At 43.2% G+C, this 16657-nt stretch overlaps 1 pseudogene; it reads left to right on the top strand.

The window, feature by feature from the left end:
* Positions 1-1270: 1270 nt before the first annotated feature.
* Positions 1271-14707, top strand: LOC123943536 (annotated as a pseudogene).
* Positions 14708-16657: the final 1950 nt, after the last annotated feature.

Genomic DNA, 16657 nt, shown 5'->3' with positions numbered 1-16657 from the left:
TCTTGTGTCCTGCTCTGTGTGTTGTGTTCTTAAGTATGTTTCCTTACAATTTTTGGTGGATATCTACCAGGTTCTTTTATTACCGCTGTAATAAAAAGAGATTGGGAAAAGCAAAACAAAGAGCATATATCTCCTGTATGTATGTATGTATGTTGGAGATATCCACAAAAACTGAGTAAAATGTCCCCAAATGGCTCAACGCATCATCTTGAATGCCATCTTCAGCTAAGGACAAAAGGAAGATGTTGGAATGAGGGTGGGGTGGACAATTATGGAGGTTACCAGGAAAAACCCAGCCAACAATGGTAATATTTGTTTTTAGTATATGTGCTGCCGAAGCGAGCACAACAATGGTAATATTTGTTAGGTATATTTAAATCTAAGGCTTCTGCATTGATAACAGGGTTTTTTCCCTATCTTTCTCCTTCCTTCCTTCCTTCCTTCCTTCCTTCCTCCCTTCCTTTGGTTTATTCCTCTTCTTTTCTTTCTTTTTTTTCATTCCTTCTCTTTCTTTCTCTTCCTCTCTCTTTCTTTCTTTTCTTTCTTCTTTCTTCTTTATTTTCATTGATAAGAGTTTCTTGGATTTGTAAAGTCATGCTCCTCTTTCTGATACTAAGTGGGACATAAACGTTCAAATGGAAATTTCCTTTTACATATGGAAATTTCCTTTATTAATGTAAATATTCCTTTAAAAAGGCTTATTTCCACTCTGGTTTCAGAGCTTCTCCTGTGTTGGTGTTTCTTAAAAATCACCAGCTCAAAATCATCCTTCTGCCCAAGAGGTAACATTTGGAGTAGCAAACTCTGCTACCCTTCATGACTATATATGAATGTAAGGTGGCCCTGTGAGAAACTCAACCAAGGTGGCTTAGGTGCACTGATAGGAAACACACTCAAGGATCCCACTTCATCCACAAATTGAGTCTTTGACTACATACTCTCCCCCCTCGATGAAGATTCCACAGTTCACAACACCAGAGGTGTTTGTTTTGTTTTTGTTGTTTGCTGTTTCTTTGCTTGTTTTCCACTGAAGTTCTCATTGACACAAACCCCTAGTCATCTGGGGACTTTTCCCCAGAGGTTTATAGGGAAGTGACTTTAGGAACTAGATCTCTGATTATTTCCTGATAAGTTCAGATTACCCTTCTCTAGTGTTACCCCTCCCCAGAGTTTTGTCATTCCTCTGTACCCAGAAAAGAGGCTTTGATATTGGACACCTTTGCTCCAGGCTATTCCCAGAGGGAACTTAAGTGTTCTAGATGAGAAGACACAGAACAGGTTCACCTAGGAAGGCTGTCCCCCACCCCTGACAGGCTACTAATCAGTTGGAGTGCTGTACCTCTCACTACTATTCCTTTTTCACAACTGCAGACTTCCTGACTCTCGGCTCTTCAGACCCACATATTGATTTCCTCAACCAGTGACACCTGAGTGTTGGATCTGAACAGGGTGAGTTGAGTTAGGGCCGGTGCTACACATGCTTGAGGAAAAAGGCCCAGAAACATTGCAAAGTGTCTCACTGAACTTCTAGATGGGAGAGGTAAGGTTGGAAAGTGATCCAAATTTATAAGAAGCAAAGACCTGAATTCAACTCAGTATCAATCCAAGTGAAGCAGTGTCTCCCTTCAACCCATCCACCCCTATTCCCACTTCCTCCCCAATCTTCCCAAGCAGAATACATTGAAGCAGCTTGACTCCTGGTCTTCTAAGCTGGGTAGGACCTTTGGGTCAGGTACAGGGTGGCCCAGATGTGAATGTGCCTCCTCTGTCTTCTGTACATGATATAGCACTTCACACGATAGAAGACGAAAAAAATTTCCCTCTACCATTCAAGATTCTTCCAGCCAGTTTATGATTAAGTTGACACCAGACAGATTTAATAGAAGAAAAAAAAAAGCAAAGTTTCATAATGTGCACATAGAGGCCCAATAATGAAATTGGAATCCCAAGGAAATGACGGAGGCAGGCTGTTTTTCGACATTCTAAATAATGAGACAATCGATTTGTGAGGAATTGACAGGAGAGACAAAACAAATGTTGGGGAGTGCTAATTAGTAAGGAATTCCAAGCACATTCTGGGCTGAGGTAGTAGATTAGTAAAAAGCAAGGAAGTTTGTTTTTATAGCTCTCTTGGCTTTAAAATCCCTGTCACTTGTAGGGTGCCTGGCTGCCTCACTCAATGGAACATGTGACTCTTGATCTCAGGGTTATGAGTTGAAGCCCCACATTGGGCCTAGAGCTCATATAAAAAATTAAAAAATAAAAAAAAAATAAGTAAAATCCCTATTTCTGGTGATAGGAATGTCTTTTTATTTCTTAGTACAGGGTGGGTACCATTCACAGGAGAGATTCAATTTCTGCTTTGAGGGGACAGAAGAGGGTCTGAGTACCCTTGCCCTGTCTGTTTTCCAAATAGATTCAATTCAAAATGATCAATATGCCATTGGGACACCTTTTGGGGTGGGCTGTCCTGGGTCCCTACACCATTCTGAGAAGTGCTCTCACTGACATATCTCATTAGATGCTCACAGGTCTTTGAAGCAGATGTTCTTAACCCCATTTGTGGACATAGGGCTTGAGAACCAGGTTAGAGATTCCACAGGATCAGCTGCATGCCTCATCCGAAACAACCTATTGTTTACAAACAACACTGTACCTTCATTTTGACCTGAGTAGCTCTTGTGAGGGCAGTCCCAAACTTGGAACTTGATTGATCAGAACAATATTTCAAAACTTGAGTTCCTATATGATTGCATTCTGAAACCAAATCAAGAAGATTTTTAATTATGATAATGTGATAAGTGTCCACTGAGTAAGTACATAGGTAGTCAGAAGTGATAAGAGATTTCACACAGGCTTTGGGGAAGTACTCTAAGGAAATCAGGATCAGATAAACATTGTTTTGCAGAATCAATGTAACTGTAGCCTGGGGTTTGAGGGAACCGAGCCTTGTTGCTTGGAAAATATCACCCAAGTCTTCACCTAACCTCCTCATTCGCTTAAGTGGTGACAACACTTTCCACTTCATAACCACAAACCATAAATTGCCATTTTCTTTTACAGCCACACGCTTTAGAGAAATAATCTGGACTGTTGGACAGAGTTAGCTAGAGGGTGATGAGTTCCTCTGCTTGGGTAGAAGAAACACCTGCCAGCCAGCAGGTGTTTGAAATTCTCAAAATAAACTTTGTCTATTTTGGACCATTTTCGTGTTTGTCTCAGTCAGGCTCTAGCATATTTTTAGTTCTCATAAATTTAACTACCTAATGAGATTTATCCTCTTCAAGCCTGGGAACAAAATGGTAAAGTTGGGTGCCAGTGTCTACACTGGCAAGAAAGGAATTTTAAGGTGCAGGTCAACTCTTACTTCAGTGTTGAGATAATGCTTTCCTCTTTCTTCCCTGCAGACCCACAGGTGGCTCTGGTGACTGAGATGGCATCCTCTCTAAAGGTCCTAGGCCCTCTCTTGACCCTGCTGTTTCCCCTAGGTGGGCTGCTTGTACACAGCCAGAACCTTTCCTGGAGGGAATTCATGAAACAGCACTACCTGAGCACAAGCTGGAAACTCAGTGACTACAAATGCAATGATCTCATGAGGGAAAGAGAAGCTCCACAAGACAGGAACTATCACATCTTCATCTATACCTTTTGACACAAAATCGAGCATATTTGCCTCAGGAAGTGGAGAGACCATTAACAGAAATGTATACATATGGGCCCAGCATCCCTTCAAAATACTCCAGTGCTACCAGGAGGGCAACCAAAAGAGCTACAGAGAGCACAGCGGCTACAACTACATTGAATTCCACTGTGGCGTGAATGGGTATGTCGATGGCATAGAGGACATCCAGTTGTTAGACATCAAAAAATAGAAAGTCTACCCATACCCAGAGGTCCGAGTAGAGTGTCCAATACTTCCCAAGTGGGAGGCCGTGCCTCGGTCAACAGTCCTTGCTACTTCATCCTTTGCATTTGTGTGCCAACATTTTCCAGCTCCTTAGAGTTATGCTTGTTTCCTATCAAAACCACTCACAGTTTCTCTTCCTGGAGTATTCCTATGCCCTCATGTATCTGATTTGCTCCAGTTTTTTAAGATTAGGCTCTATGTGGCTTCTCTGTTTTACTGAACCAGGCATGTTCCTGAAAGTGACTCTCATTACACTGACCAAACCTGAATGGTCTTCCTTCCCTAAATAAATTATGTCACTCCAACGTGTGTGACATTCACAAATGTTATATGTTGTGTGATTGGTGGAGGTGTCCCAGGCTGTTTGATACACATTGTGCTTGGAGATGATGGGCGCACAGTGTAGGCTGAAGATGTATGTCATTCGACTCATTCCTTAAACATGTCTCTAAGGAAACGCATGCATTTTAGATAGGTTAAGTCATTATGTTTCCCGAGGCATAATAAACTAAGTAGAAGATAATGGCAGAAAATAACACATTATATGTTAATTAAAAAAAAAGAAACAGAAAAGAAAGAAGATAATGGCAAAAATGGGGTTTCTAATAATAATCATTTTCACTAGGCTGAGGTATAGAGTAGATATGGGATGTTAAATGGTAACCTTCAAGAATGGGTCTTAAGACTTAAGTTTTGTTGGAGGAAAGAAGAAGTAAATTGCAGAAGGAAACGTTGAGGACACAAGTAAGTAATGTCCATGAGAATTCTGTTTGCTAAATGGGGAAGAATGATACAGAGAAGGATAAACCTTCACTTCATACAATTTTGCCTCCAGCAGATATGGGGAGGAGAAATGTGGAACACTAAAGTACCTTGTGTTCTTTAGCCTCCTGTATTGTTGAATGACTCCAGTCTTGAAACACTTGGAGAAAAGGCCAAGATCATAACATTTTCAGTTTTCCTAGTCCTAGACATCTAGCCCCCATGAGTAGCCAAAGAATCTGGCTAGTCATAATTTTTCAAGAAAAGCTCCTCAGCTTTACAATTTTTCAGTGCACCCGGGGATGGGCAGATACTGAGGAGATGATGACTTGTAGTAACCAAACTCAGAAGAGATTAGTGTTAAACCAGTTGTTCTGTATCAAGAATCAATATAAAGATGAGGAATACTGATCTTTTTTCTCAGTTGATAAAAGCTACCTCAAAATGTCTGGTGTGGGGCACCTGGATGACTCAGTCTCTTAAGTGTTGGCTCTGAGTTTTGGCTCGGGTCATGATCTCAGGGTCATGAGATCGAGCCCCACATCCAGCTCTGTCATGAGTGTGGAGCTTGCTTGGGATTCTCTCTCCCTCTTCCTCTGTCACCTGAGCTATCTCTCACAAACTATCTCTCTAAAAAAATGGAAAAAGAACCCCAGAAAAACAAATAAAACAAAAACAAATGTAGTGGCATAGTTTGTGTTACTCTGTTCTGGTTGCCTATACTTATATTCCAGTCATCTGTTCTGGTCTCCCACAGTAAGTTCTCACAATACATTTTAGAAGCTCTAAAAATTCCTTTTATTAATGGGTTAAAAGATGGTAGTGAATATCATATGGTAGGAAAATGGATTTAAACACAATTAATATAACAGCTTTGTGCTGTTGCTTTGGTTTTCACACATCCACTCCCTCCACCCCATTTGGATAGCTGCATATTCATTTCCATTTGGGAACTGTTCCTCCCCTGCTTCTGTGTAGTGTTGGTGGGGTCATCCCAAGGTTTCAAATCCCCTCTAATGAGTCAAGTGTTGGTCAGGAGATTCAAGTTAGGCCAACAGACTCTTTCCTATAGGAGACCGGAATGTAACACCTAAAAAAATGGTTCTTTGGCAACAGATGATTTTGAGCTGATTATATTGAGAAACAGAAGACAAGGAGAAATTCTGAAAGTAGCCTATAAATCACCCACTTACAAATAAGAGACATTTATCATCATAGAGAAAATATCTATTCCCTAAGGTGTTTCCCTGTGCCTAGTAACAAGATAAACATGCCTCTAAGCCACAAGAAACTCTTACCAATCAAGAAGGCACAGACTTGGGGTGCCTGGGTAGCTCAGTGGGTTAAAGTCTCTGCCTTCGGCTCTGGTCATGATTCCAGGATCCTGGGAACAAGCCTGGCATCAGGCTCTCTGCTCAGCAGGGAGCCTACTTCCCTCTCTCTCTGCCTGCTTCTCTGCCTACTTGTGATCGCTGTCTGTCAAATAAATAAATAAAATCTTAAAAAAAAAAGGAAGGCACAGACTTAACTCTGCTTAACAAACCTTACCTTTGTTTACTCTACTTTCCCTTGTTACCTTCCTAGAGCCTGCCTTCCCCACACTCTTCTTTCTTTCTTTTAGCTGAAGAGGGTCTGTCAGCCCAAGGTCTCCTCACCTCTTTGAATGACTCTTCCTGATGTGAAGAACAAAGGCAGAGGAAATGTAGAAAGATAATTAAATTTCCTTACAACATGCAACCCATGGACAAGTACTCGGGACAGGCAGACAGCTCTTCTTGAAAGAGCTCAGCTGCCTCAATTTTAATACTTTGCTAAAGGAAAAGGTAACCTTAGCCTGACCTTAGCCCAACCCCCTGGATCTTGTAAGAGCCCTTTAACATATAAAAATCCCTTTGGAAACTCATTTATTTCTACGTTAAGCTATATGTGAGCAATCATCCTTCAAGCCTATGGCCCACTGACAGACATCTGAAGGGTCTTAAGACTCAAGTTGTACTACACCCTAGTGAATGACGTCATCTTAACAGCAGCTAGGCCTGCAAGGCCCTAAAACCCTTACTTCCAAATTCCTGAGAGACTTGGCTATTGCTAACCCCACCCTATCTTAAGAGTAGAGAATCAACCCCAGTGTAGCTCTTTCTGACCACGAGTCCTGTCCCAGTACATTCCTTAATTAAAAACCACCATTTTTGTACCAAAGATGCTTCAAGAGATCTTTCTTGATCATTCACTCCTGGACTCCAACATCGCCATATTTCACACCAGTCCCTGCATTTCTGTCATGCATATATGAGATATCCATGCTAATAAGCTTGTTTGTTTTTCTTTTGTTAATCTGTCTTATGTTATAAAGGCCATAGCTGAGAAGAAAGGAGAGAAGAATAAGATTGCTTTTCCTCCACACTATCCTCCAAGACTGAATCTCTAGTGATGATGCAAGTGATGTGGGAAACAAAGGCAAAAGAAAACTTAAATTTCCATTCTTCCTACAACCCATTGACCAGTCCTTGGAACAGGCAGAGTGACATTCATGTGGGAAGTGACCTGCTTACATGTTGACAGTTTACTAAGGACAAAAAGCAATCTTAGCTTGTCATTATCCCAACCACCCAGGATCTTGTACACCTACCTTCACACTAAAAATTCCCTTGGAAACTACCCTTGTCTCACTCTGGAAGATATATCTTGGCAATCATTCCCCAAACATATGGCTCACCTAAATACATCTGAAGGTTCTCGTGACTAGGGTTCCATTACACAGTAACAAATGACCTTTTCTTAACAACAGTTAGCCTCCTTGATGTCCTGGACATCTTCCTTCCAAAATTCCTTAGAGACTTATGCTATCTTTCTCTTCCTCCCATCTTGAAGCTATGTCAATGGGCAATTAATTCCTCATGACCCACTTTCTATGCAGCTTTCTGCCCTCAGTGCCTCAGGTCCACATGCTTTCAAAAAACCACCTTTTTGCACCAAAGATGTCTCAAGAATTCTTTCTTGGCTATTGGCTTCAAACCCTAACATCTTGCCTATATCGTCTATACTGGGAAGGTGATGATGCACCCCAACTCCAGGAAGAAAGAAACTCCTTCACTAAGACCCTCCCACCTTACCCTAGGTATCTTTTTATCTGACTCCTCATCTGTCTCCTTTATCATATTCTTTAAGAAGCTGATAAACCATCAGAGTTTCCTTGAGTTCCATGTGCCACTCTAGGAAAGTAATGAAACAAACAAGGGAGTTGGGGGAAGCTCAGATTTACAGCCAGGCAGTCAGAAACACAGGTGACAAGCTGGACTGGGAGAACCTTAGGTATTTGTGGTGTGTTTTCTCTTAAAATACTGAAATCATGGAGCTCAAAATGGTAAAGTTTCAGGGAGGAAAACACTCAACCCATACCAGGAATTCATAATTTCCTCACACTTCTTTGAGGAAGTTATCACTTCTCCTTTGTTCCTTTAAGGAGGCTTGGTCTTCCTGCATCTGCAGGGACACTGGCTTTAAACAGTGAGTTGGAGGGTGTGGGTCTCATCCACACTGTGCACAAGAAGGGCATCTTCCAAGCCCTGGGTTTCCCTTTCCTCTTTTCTAGGGCTCAGAACCCTTCCCTGCTGCACGCAGGCCACGCTGGCATACCTGGCAGAGGAACAGCAGACAAAAGCCTCTAAGCCTGGGACTAACCACAGCCTCTGTCCTCAGCAGGAGCACCAGGAAGGAGACCTGGTAAGAGGAGAAGCCTGGGGGCTGGGGAGGGTAGAGCCGTGACAATGGCCAGAAGGTCCAGGTCACATAGATGGAGGAGAAATATTCTAGGAGGGAGGAGGGAAGAGACAAGTTTCTCTTTGCATAAGTGCAGAGGAAAGAGAATAGGATCTGCCAGTCAGAGGAAATGTCATCTTAACACACATTCCTCCTCCCTGGGATTTAGCTCCTTCCTAGAATTGTGAGACTCATGTCAGAAAGAGGAGTCTCTTTCTTAGAACAAAAGATATTCCAAGCGCTCTTATCACTTAGGAATTTACAAGGGTTTCAGGAGCTCTGTGCCAGGAATCAGAGGCAGAAATCCACACGTATTTTCTACTCTATCACAGGGATGGAGTCATTGATACTGTTTTTTTTAAAACTCCCAGGTGAATTTTGTATGAAACCAGAGTTGAGAGCTGCTGGAACATTGGTTAAATTCTTTCTAAGATTTGCCACAGTTGTATCTTTCTAGAATGACTGTCAGATCATTGAAGCTGATTTAGGAATATATATAAATGAATATCTGATTTAATTAGTTATCTCGACTCTCCCACAATACATGATTGCATGCAGAAAGGAACACAAACCTGACAGTCCACCGTGATCTGGTCGATTTACTTAGAACTAACACTTCTGAGCATAAAAGATTTTCCCCAAATTATCCTCATTCTTATTCCCTTCCACAATTTCTTCAATCTATGTGTTCCCTAACATATAAATAACCATAGTTGAGTACTAGGTGAGTAAGAGTGAGTAACTGAGTGGTTTTTCTTTTTTTAAAGATTTTTTTAAATGTATTTGACAAAGATCACAAGTAGGCAGAGAGGCAGGCAGAGAGAGAGGAGGAAACAGGCTCCCTACAGAGCAGAGAGCCCAATGCAGGGCTTGATCCCAGGGCCCTGGGATCATGACCTGAGAAACGGCAGAGGCTTCACCCACTGAGCCACCCAGGTGCCCCTGAGTGGTTTGATGAAAGGAAATGCAGCCTTTTACTAGGTTACTTTCTCCAAGAACCTGCTGAAATGTCCAGGTGATCTAATATAGTACATAAGTCCACTGTGATTACTGATCAGGTTTATCTGTGCCATCTGAAGACCCCTTTCGCCTGAGGATGATGCTGTGTTCCTACATTGGTTCCTACCAAATGTGAACACGGATCCTTTTGTCCACTCCCCCCGCACTTAGCTTGAATACTTTGACACTCTGATGTAAATGTTGTGCTGCATAAGATCAATACGAATGAAAGCTGCTCTAAATTGGAGGACTCAAGTCCCACGGGAGAAGGTCCCCTACTGGGTACCCACTTTCTCAAGTGCCAGGTTGTCCTGACCTTCTTGTGTCTTCCCACTGAGAGGGGCCTTGAGTATTTAGCACCCTTGGAATCCAGGCTCCTGAAAACTGAAACTTCATATTTCTGTCTTTGTTTCTAAGACCTGACATAAAGATGTGGCATAAAGGAAGGGGAGGCCAGCTAGCACAGCGGTTAAAGGAATCGCGTGGTTTGGAAAGAACCATTGTGCACCACAGATAACTGACACACTCATAACTACTTCAGCATGCGGCCTTTCTGACAGGCATTTTGTTTGGCTGCTGCTCAAAGACAGATCAGTCTACAAAGCACTTTGACTTACCCTGGACTGTTAACCCAGTGAGGCTAGTAGTTGGCAAGGAAATGGAAAGGTATGAGGGGTAGCAGAATAGGCCACCCCAAATATTCCTTTTTGGCATAAGAATTATGTTAAGCTGTTTATTGTGAGAAAGTACAGAGGAGAAGTTCTAAAAGCAGAGGAAAGGTAACTCTTTTGTAGGGGAAACTTACATTAGAAAGAGGCCTGTTCAGGGAACTGAACCATGAGATGGGTCACCTTCATCTGAGAGAGTCATCTCCCTGGCAGGGCAAATACTCTTTCCCAAATATTTTCTCCTCTCACCTTTCTCTGAATTGCCTTCCCCCCTTTTGAAGCCCTAGACCCCGATCCTTTCCATAGGATCAGGATGGTCCATAAGACTCAGTTGGCTACTTGCTTTTAAGAATAATGTTTCTGTGGGGCTCCAGTATTATGTACATATTAAAATAGTTTTTGTCCTATTAAGTTGACTTTTTATTAAGGGGTAGGTGTTTTCAGCCAAGAACCTAAAATGGTAAGGAACAATTATTTTTCCTCCCCTGAACCTAGGACCTAAATTCTCAGTCCCAGCCAAATTCTTTTTTTAGTGACTTTATTTATTTGAGAGACACAGAGGAGAAAGCAAGTACCCAAGAGGGTGGGAGAGGTAGAAGAGGGAAAAACAGGTTCTCCTCTGAGCAGGAAGGCAGAAAAGGCTCAAGGTGACCAAGAGATCATGGCCTGAGGCCATGGCAGGGGCTTAACAGCTTAACCCACTGAGACACCCAAGTGCCCCACCACCAGCCAGACTCTTAATTGCTGTCCTTCAGTTGTTAAATCAACTACGTTTTTGAAACAACATGATTTCTGTGATATTTCAGTGTTCAAGAGGGCAGGATGTTTTCAATTCCCAGCGCTTTTTCTTTTCCCTTGATCTATGCTTTCTCTTCTTGCATCGCAATAGATCATGGGAGAATTGACTCTATGGCTACAGTGAGTTATTATCAGTAGTACTACTTACATTTAATGCACTATCTGATGACATACAGAAACTAATAGTAAAGATGTACAGTGTATCGGTTGTCAGGGTGAGAACCTGTGTGTGAAATACTGTGCACGTACTATGAGGTGTACTTGTCACCTCCAAACAAGCATGGACCATGGTTTCAAGGGAAATAAGTAAAAGCCTTGAGCATAGTTTGAAGCGATGGAGCACATTCTTGCTCCAAAGTCCCAGGGATGCAGTGGGGGGGGGGGGGGGGGGGCGGGGGGGAAGTAGCCGAAACCTTAGGTTGCTGAATAACCTCAAAGTTCGCCTAGGGCCCAGACGGTTCTCCTGAATACATTGGCAAATGCCATCTAGATGGCTCCAGGCTGGCAATGATGTGAAAGACATCCCAAACACACACACTCAAGGTCATTACAATACAATAGAAAGTGATTCTATTGCTGTGAACAAAATACAACAAAGCTTGGCAGAAGTTCCAAGATTATAAAGATGAAGAGGCCTGGGTCTTTCCTGGCCCTCTTGGCTATTGCCTTCCTTCAAAACACACAGAGCTCCAAAGCAGCAAGGGATGCTCTTTGTTTGTGTCCCAAACTCTGGCCTGGCTTCATGGCCCCCTAATTTCCTCACTCCCCTCCTTCTTTCCTCTATGGCAACCATGGAAATCAACAAAGGAAAACAAAAGTCAGAAGAGATCATGGGAAAACCTGCACCGAGTAAGAAGGACCATTATGGAAACTTTAGTCTTAGTCTAACCCTACAGGAATCAGACAACTGGGAGAGTAGCCTGGCTGACGAGGGTCCCAGGCAACAACGTAGAACCTGTTCTGGGAAGTAGTACTGTAGCGGCAGTCAGGATATCTCCCTCCAGTGTGATAGCAGGAAGTCATGTTAATAGGATTTGCACTGTGGTGGCAGTTATTCCCACAAGGCCTGCAGGTCCTGTTGGGCCAACTACAGGTAATAGTCACATTGTATAAGTGATGAAGTTCTAGAATCTAGGTGAGGTTCAGTGGGGTAAGGTCTGGAGCCGATGACCAAGAAAGAATTCTTGAGACATCTTTGGTGCAAAATGGTGGTTTATTAAAGCATGGGGACAGGACCTGTGGGCAGGAAGATCTGCTACCCGGGGTTGTGAGGGATGGCAGGTTATGTACCATGGGGGTGGGGGAAGTAAGGAAAAGGGAGGTTTCAATAGAACTTTCATTTGCTAAAAAGGACCTACAGAGATACTGGATACCAGAGGCCTTGCTACCAGAAGCCTTGCTAGTGTCAAGGTTGTTTTTCCCTTTTAGCAAGCCATTAACATTAAGATAGTTGGGACATTCTTAAAGAATGTCACATTTGTCCCACCAGTGGGGGTGAGGGGGAGATTGCGAGGTGTCCGCCTTTTGCTTTGTCCTCAGAAAGGCAGCCAGCCTTCTTTTCCCTAATCATAAGGAGTCCTGCAGGAAAGGTTTTGACCTATACAGGTCCAGATACGATTATTGACAAGACTCATTGCACTGTTGCATTAGACAGGACTTGCTCTTAGATGCCAAATGGTAAACTTTTGAACGCTGGTGGAGGGTTGAGCTGAGTGACATAGTGGATGCACTAGCCCCCATGACCCCAGCAGCAACAGGAGGAGAGACAAGGGTCCCAGAAGGTCCAGCATCATCTCTTTTGTGTAGGAAGAGAGAAGAAAATGAGACAATGATAGTAATAGAAGTCATAAGAGGAAAATTATCATACACAACCATTTATATCTGTTTGTGAGTCAAAAGACTCATCTTTTGTTCTAAGAAAGAGACTCATCAGAAAGAAATTGTCTCCAGGAAAATAACTCAGTTGAACTGAGTTTTGGTTTCAGCTCAAGTCCTGATCTTATTTTGGTGGTACTGAGCCCGATCAGGCTACATGCTTGATGGGGAACATGCTTGGGGATTCTCTCCCTTTGTCCCTTGACCCACTCATGCTCTTTCTCTCTCTCTCAAATAAATAGGTGAATCTTTCAAAGAAAGAAAAGGGGTATTTAGGGAACAAAACAATGAAGAAGAACTTTTTAATGCCACCTATACAACTGTTTTGCTTATGCCTTCAAAATGTGTCTGAGAGCCAAGGGTCTGACTGCCTCTTTACACACAGTTCCCTCTTTGGGATGACCTTACCATCCTCTTCACCTAACTTCTAATTAATTCTCAAAACTCAGTTCAGGTATTGTGGTCTTCTCTCTACCAGCTCCTCACAGCTCCCTGGCATCTCCTCTAACTCAGCCAAAAGAACTCTTTACAGTTATTAATATACAGTGCATTTCTCTATTTACCTGATATTCTCTTTTATTAGATCATGAACTCCTGAATCTGAGTAGCCCAGTACTTGCAGGTACATGAATAATTCATTCAAGTCTGTTGTTGGAACTGAAAACATTACCAGGTACATGGTCAACTCTTACATCAAATTTACATGGTGTATTTGGAGAAAAGAACTGAAATCATAGAGTGTCAAACACTGAAGCTTCAGATGGGAAAGAAAGCACTCAGTCCATGTCAGGAATTCCTCATTTCCTCACACTTCTTTGAGGAAATAATCACTTCTCCTTTGTTCCTTTAAGGAAGCTTGGTCTTCCTGCATCTGCAGGGACACTGGCTTTAAACAGTGAGTTGGAGGGTGTGGGTCTCATCCACACTGTGCACAAGAAGGGCATCTTCCAAGCCCTGGGTTTCCCTTTCTTCTTTCCTAGGGCTCAGAACCCTTCCCTGCTGCACGCAGGCCACGCTGGCATACCTGGCAGAGGAACAGCAGACAAAAGCCTCTGAGCCTGGGACCAACCACAGCCTCTGTCCTCAGCAGGAGCACCAGCAAGGAGACCTGGTAAGAGGAGAAGCGTGGAGGCTGGGGAGAGTAGAGCCGTGATGATGGCCAGAAGGTCCGGGTTAAATAGATTGAGGAGAAATATTCCAGGATGGAGGAGGGAAGAGATAAGTATCTGCATATGCACAGGACAAAGAGAAGAATAGGATCTGCCAGTCAGAGAAATGGTCATCTTACTTTACATTCCTCCTCCCTGGGCTTCAGGTCCTTCCTAGAATTGTGAGACTCACATCAGAAAGAAGATGGTTTTTAAAAAATGGATGAAAGATATCTTGAAAGGTGCAATGAAGATCTAAATGGTTGTGAATGATAATTTTGCTCTTACTGCTTCTACTACTATCATTCTCTCACTTTCTTCCCTCTTCCTACACAGAAGAGATGATGCTGGATCTTCTGGGACCCTTTCCTCTCCTCCTTTTGCTGCAGGGATCATGGGGGTCAGTGCTTCCCCATGGTGCTTGGGCTCAACCCTCCACCAGTATTCAAACATTTATAATTCAGCATATTAGTGCAGGTCCTGTCCAGTGGAACATGGAAATGTCTCGTGTCAATCATCTTGAACGGAGCTGTAAGCGTGAAAACACCTTTTCGGACAACTTCTTCCAGAATGTGTCAGATACCTATATCTTGCCCAATAGGATCTGCAGGAATGGCCAGAACAACTGCCATCAGACTGTAAATTGTACTGGCATGACTCACTGCTATGACGCTGGAGGAACATATCCCAACTGCAGCTACAGCATTACTCTCCAGAACCGGTTCTACATTGTTGCCATAACGACTCTCAGCCAGGCTACCCTCCCAATCTTCTGCTTCCTGTATACTTAGATTTTACCAGCCCTCTGCTTTCTATACAGTTAGGTTAAGACCAAGGTTTCCATTGCCTTCCCTCTCACTTGGTGCAGGTTCTTTTATGGTCTCTTCTGCCTTCTATTTCCTTTGCTCACTTTCATAATTCCCTTAGAAGACAGAAGGAGGGGAGTGGGAGAATTATAGGGTCAAGATGCAAAACCAGACTTGTGGACAAAAACAAGTAGGATTCTTTTTTGTTTTGGAGCTTTGTATGTTTTGATGGAAAGCAATACGGAAAAGGGCAATGAAAGACACAGGCCCCATATTTTTAATCTTGGAACTTCTCCCAAGCTTTGTTGTATTGTGTTCACTGCAATTAAATTAAATTTCTGTTGCACCCAAACTCCATGCACACAGAAGCTCCTTCATGAGGGACCCTCCCAGACCTTACCTTACATATCTCTTTATCTGGCTGTTCATCTCACTTCTTATCACATCCTTTCATAAACTGGTAAACAAAACTGTTTCCTTGAGTTTTGTGAGCAGCTCTAGCAAATCGGTACAACAAACAAGGGGTGGTGGGAAGTTCAGATTTATAGCCAGGCAGTCAGAAGCACAGGTGACAAACCGGACTTGGCATGGCACCTGGAGTGGAGGAGTCTTGTGAAACTGAGCCCTTAACCTGGGGGAACTGACACTGTCTGCAGGGAGGTAGTGTGAGAATTGAGTTAAATTGTAGAATATCCAGACAGTGTCCCGGAGTGGCCTAGTGTAGGACACAACCCACACATACACATGTGGTGTCTGAAGTGCTGTGAGTGTGGTAGCAGCGTGACAGTAAAGGAGAGACACAGAAGCTGTTTGTCCCAACTCAATTCCTTTAAATGGAATTATGAACACTTAATAAACAACCAAATGAATTTCTGAGGATGGGCTCTGGGCTTTATGGAATGTTTTTAAAGGTCCCTGCCTGACTGTAACGGGCAGTCTGATTCGGAACGACTGTCCATCTAGAGGTATGACTACTGGGCAAGGGGGAGGGGAGAAGGAGGATGGGAGGGGAAGAGAAACACTCACATGTAGCTCACAAAGATAAAATACTTACTGTCTGGCCCTGTATAGAAAAGATGTGCTACTTCTGGCCAACAAAACTATTCCACGGATATTGTCTTCTGGCTGTGGCTGACCCAGGTGGCTAGATTTCAGTAGGAGGGAAGACATCCAGCAGGCTGAGAATTTGTAATTAGTGCCTCAGGAAATCATGGACTCAGGACTGGAAGATATTTGGCCTCTTGGTGTCTCTCATCAGTGTTCTTTTCCATGCATTCCCTCAGTCTGTCAGTAGCAGATGCATTTTCTCCATCCTTCTGTTTCATGTGGTGAGCCCATGTTTATGTCACATTCTATTTCTCCCTTAAATAGAATTTCCTGCTGAAAGATGCCTGACTGACCCGCCTGTGTCAGTCAATCATCACTCAGACAGAGTTCGATGGCACAAATGTGCCTTCCGGAGCCTTCTTCTGTGGCCACGCAGGAGATAGGAGAGCTGGAACTGCCCTTACACAGAAAAGTGGAGTCTCAGATCTGGCCCCCAAGTCAAGGATGCCCACCCACACACTTTGCAACACTTTTGATGTTCCCACCTTTTAAGTTTTCACTTAACTTTTTTTTTAAGTAAACTACACTGAATGTGAGGATTGAACTCCTAACTTTGAGATGAAATGTCTCATGCTGTACCTACTTTTTAAGGCACCCCTTAAAAGTCTGCCTGTAGTGGTGGGAGTTGACCAAAGCCAGCAGGGCCTGGACTGAGACCACACTTGCTCCCAACCTGTGTCTCCTCTTCCAGGCTTTCCTGACCTTCTGCCTTTCCTCCCAGCATGGGAAGTTCTGAGGAGCTTCAGGACCTGTGGCTCCGTTGGCATCCTAAGGCCAGATCTCATTCCAAGAGGGTGAGCCCTGGTTTAAAGATGTCACAGTTCTCAG

Source organism: Meles meles, chromosome 6 (genome assembly GCF_922984935.1).
Source record: "Meles meles chromosome 6, mMelMel3.1 paternal haplotype, whole genome shotgun sequence".
Lineage (NCBI taxonomy): Eukaryota > Metazoa > Chordata > Mammalia > Carnivora > Mustelidae > Meles > Meles meles.
Note: the sequence above shows the minus strand (reverse complement) of the source record. Positions and strands in the feature narration are given on the sequence as shown.